Source organism: Cupressus sempervirens, chromosome 4 (genome assembly GCF_028749045.1).
Source record: "Cupressus sempervirens isolate cs-2001-9-10 chromosome 4, ASM2874904v1, whole genome shotgun sequence".
In the NCBI taxonomy this organism is placed as follows: Eukaryota; Viridiplantae; Streptophyta; class Pinopsida; order Cupressales; family Cupressaceae; genus Cupressus; species Cupressus sempervirens.
The window spans coordinates 62615296-62620249 of NC_143121.1; positions in this window are offsets into that span (position 1 = coordinate 62615296).

Sequence of the window (4954 nt, forward strand, 5' to 3'; positions counted from 1 at the left end):
AATTTTGGGTCTTCCATTGCTGTTGTCAAGAAACATCTAGAATCATAACACATGTCCATCCAAAATCATGACACCTGTCCATCTGAAATTGTAACATGTGTTAAGGACATGTGTCACAATTCTAGATGTTTCTTGACAGTAGCAATGGTGGACCCAAAATTTACCCAAAAAGCATATCAATAATTAAGTTCAATTTTTATTAATTTATTTATTTAAAATGAGCATTGAACAAATTTCAAAATTCAAATGTATATTAATGTAATAAATTTTTACTTTTTATTATTATAGTTATGTACAGAACTACATTATTAAGTCTTTATGTTGTTTACATGTACACTATACATACTATTAGTAAAGTACCTAAAACTATTAATTACTTAATACTTTCATTTTAACTTTTAACTATTAACCTTCTATGTTTTTACTTTGAAAGTGAAACTTGGAAGTTCTGCAAGAAGAGAGTTTGATACAATAGGATTTTCAAATTTCAACTTTTCAAAGACTAAAACAATTCCATTTTGTATTCTGAAGACTAGATTCTAAAAATGTGAAACTTGAGTATCAAAGGACAACACCAATTATCAAATCTCAATTCCACATATTTAAATTTTTTTTAAAAAAATTATTGCAATTTGCAGCAATAGAAATCTTGATTTTAATTGTCTTAGGTTTACACACTTTACAATTTTTTTAAATAGGGCTTGAAGAAGAATTTTGTGTAATAACCAGTAGTAGGCATGGGCAAAACAAAGTAAAAAACCTCCCCTATGAGTGCAAGCATAAAGGAAAAGAAAAAGAAAGATATTAAAGAACTCAGGCAAGTGCTACAAACCCTAGGTTTCACTAATGAATGTCATGATATTTTTTATCTTGTTATCCATAGAGATTTTGAAATCATGGGAATTAGACATTCATTGTTTAATAAGTGGAAAGATCCACAGAAGGGGAGAAATTATTACAAATATAACAACAATATTCGTGCAAATAAAAATAAACTAGTTGCTTTGGTTACTAGATTAGCAAACCTCGTTGTACCCAAAGTATTCCCTTGCCCTGAAATTGTAATGCTATGCACTCATAATTATGATGAAAATAGAAAGGCAATTGTAAACCAAAACACTCAAGAGAAAATTTTATCCATAACTGAGAGTGAATTTTTCACTTTGTTAGACCTAGGGCTAAGGTTTAAACCAAAAATCTTTAATGAGTGCATTGACTTGGATAAACTAGCATAGGCTTATGATAAACTGGAAAGAGTTTTTCAAGATTCATATATTAAGGGTTTAATAAACTCAGGGTCCTCTACTAGTGTTACACTGGACATAGACCATAAGCCTCCTTATCAGTATGATATTTTTGTGCCATGGGTTCAAAATACCATTTCTTTGTTATCATTTTCTCTGGGATTGGATAGTAACAAGGAAGTGGGGGCCAGTGTTCTTGAAATGATTTATAATATCCATTATCGAGGTCAGTCAATTGAGAAGGTAGATGTAAGATATAATTTTTTTTAGTACATTGTTGAATCTAAGCAACAATAATTACTAATGATTAAACAAAGTACAACTACAAGAAAGACGAAGACATTTAGCTTCACAAGTTACTTGTGCTACCTTTTTAGCAAAGCATTGCCCAATATTTGAGACAAAGAACAACAAGCTTGATATTGAGGTCTATAAGTTTGATGAGAAAATGTAGAAGAAATCAAAGACTCCAAGCCTAGTATATGAGTGGACACATAAGATAAGGATGACTGCTAACAATAAAAACTACAACCATTTTGTAAACTTCTTTTTGGCACCTATTTACCAAAAAATCACAAGCACTTCAATGCCTAGATTACCTATGTCTTTTAAAGATTGCATTCAACTAGGAAGTCTGATTCAATTGGTTTACTAGTTCTTCACAGAAGAAGTTGAACCTTGCAAACTTCCAATGCATGTTATATAAAGGGTTTTTGTACTGGAATATGTATGGAAGATGCAGAGCGTAGATGAACTTTTCACTGGACAACAAAAGGAAACAATATTTCCTTCCTTGCCTTTCACAATTGGAGGCCTCACATTTGAGAGAAATGCTTTCAAAGTGGCAGATGAATCGGTAACTTTCTTTGGCTTTGATTTTATTAGTCACTGGAATTATGATCCACTAAACATAATAAAAACAAGACTTATTACCAATGGAAACTCTGTGAGAAAATATCAACATTAGGAGATGCCATTGATGAAAAAGTTAAAAAACAAGGATTCATGGGATAAGGTTAAGAAATAGATTGAGAAACATGCAACAGAGAATAATATTTCAATGCAAGAATTGTCATCCCAAATTATGACATTACACATATCGAAGTCACACAAATCAGAGGCTCTGACATATTTAAATTTCTACAAGAAAGCATCTCAACTTGCTAAGAGGTTTATGCTGAAAGAAATTAAAGAGGCATGCACAGTTGAATTGTGGTGTCAAACCAAGATGACTAATTTTTGGAAAATGAGGCAAAATTTGGGTGAACTAATGACATCAACAAGCTTTGAGGAAATTGAGGAGGATTTACTTTTCAATGATTATTGGAATAAAGAGCATCCAACTGTACTATATGATTTTGGCAGTTCTAGTGACAATGATATTGAAAGACAAAAGGACCTTGAGTCTGATGCCAACATTCAAGGTATTCAAAATTCTAGGTCAATTGAGGGTTGACATATTTTTAATCTTCAAATGAGTGATTCTACTAAAAAAACATATGGTAAAGGGGCAACTATGATAGAAAAAATGGGTTATGCAGGTATAGGGCCCATTGGTGCAAGTGGTGACAGGATTTGGAATCTAGTTCCATTGCCAGACCCACCCAAAAGAGGAAGTAAACCAATCATTAGACTCTCTGACAAGATTGAAGATAATTCATCTAGAAAGGGAAAAAAATATTATACTTTTTCTTTTAAATGTCATCCCAACACATTATTTGTTAAATATTCAAATCCAGTTTTAGTTTATCCCACTGGCACTGGCACTAGCACTAGCATAGAAGAGCCTTGTGCAAAAAAGACAAAAGTTATGACAATTACACCACAAAAAATGTTAGCAGTTACTTAACCAATGTATGCACTAATAGCTTCTATACAAAATCTTAAAAATAGTCCTAAAACACCAAGATTTGGAATGGGCCATCTTCAGTATGTTGGCAATCCTCAAAATATAATTGTAGTTGGAGTAAGTTTAACTAGAGTTGGAAGAGCATACACCAATGCAACTAATAATTCACCTTTCAAACACTTAATTGTGTTAGCAAACCCAAATTTTAGTATGAGTTTGCATCAAAGTTTGAACAAACAAGTGAAAGAAATAGGCAAATTATGAAGATTTTGAAAAGTGATGTAGTTGCTAAATGTTAGGGATCTACTAATAGAACATTTCTAACATATGATTCAAATAATGAAATGATGAACTCCATAGTTGTTATGCCCCTGGGCAGAGATAATAATCCATGAGAAAATATAATAACTCATAACGATGTACAAGTTACTAGTCTTCAAATGGATTTGTTAAAAGTAAAAAATATTGACAAAATCAATATATCAAAAAAGAGCAACAAAATGGTCTACTATGCACTTATGAAAGTAGAGATGGAAAAAAAAAGGTTTACAAAGAAAAAAGAAAAGTTCAAGGCAAACCTTCATAATGTGAAGGCCAAGGAGAAAGCAACAGACAATAGATTGAAAGAATTGCAAAACAGGATAAAGAACTCTTCTCCTACAAAGGCAATTATCTAGCAAGAAAAGATGAATGGACAAGTAAAAATTTTGACTAAAGAATTAGATGAGTGCCAAAAAATAATTCAGCATGAAAAAGCCTCTACTGCATAGTTGTTCAAGTCTGTAGAGAGTAGTGCACTGGTCAATAATATTTTGAAAATTGACTTGGACTCTGCTATCAATGAAAATAATAATTTTAAGATTGAATTGGAAAATGAAAAGAAAAAAGAGGAGTCTAAGGCAAGGATAATTTATAATTTGTAGAAAGATCTAGGGAATGAGAGGAAAAAAGAAGCGTCTAGTGCAAACACAATCCACAATTTGAACAAGCAATTGGAGAATATGAAAAAAAAAAGGAGTCAACTACAAAAACAATCATTGATTTGAAGAAGGAATTGGAGAATCCAAAGAAAACAGAGTTTAGTGCTACTACTACTGCAAGTAGTAACACAATCCACAATATGAGGAGGAAGTCAAAGAATGCAAAGAAAAAAGAGGAGTCAGCTACAAAGAAAATGCTAGATTTGAAGAAGGAATTGGAGAACGTGAAGAAAGAGGAGTCTATTCAAACACTCCATGACTTGAAGAAGGAATTGGACAATGTGAAGAAAAAGGAGGAGTCCACTACAAAGAAATTCCATGATTTGAAAAGGGAACTCAAGGATGAGAAGAAAACAAAGGTAACTGCTACAAATACAATCCAATATTTGAAGAAGAAATTGGAGGATTAGAGAAAGAGAGCAACTAATTGGCAAGGGAAAATAGAGGAAATATAGAAGAAGAGTGAAAAAGAGATGTCTGAAATGAAGAAAAAGATGGAGAATGTAATTGCACAAAATAGTATGACATCTTTCGAAGACCATCATGCAAAGGATACTATAATAAACATGGTTAAGCTTATCAAACAAGAAAATTGGGATAAAATAATGAAGAACAATGATAGTTTGTTTGAATGGCTTGATTTAAATAGCAATCTTAGACTTCTCTTTGAAAATGTAAAAAAAGATGTTTAGGCTAAAAGAGGAATCTTCAACAATTCTTTAAAAAATCATGCTAAACAAATTTTGAGTAAAGTACGAAGATCCATTGACATGGATTTGGCAAACCATGGAATAAACAACCACTTGGATGCCTTTGTAATGTCCTTTGTTGTTTGTCATAGTTGTGAACAAATAATGGAAATAGATGAAGCTCTCAAATCT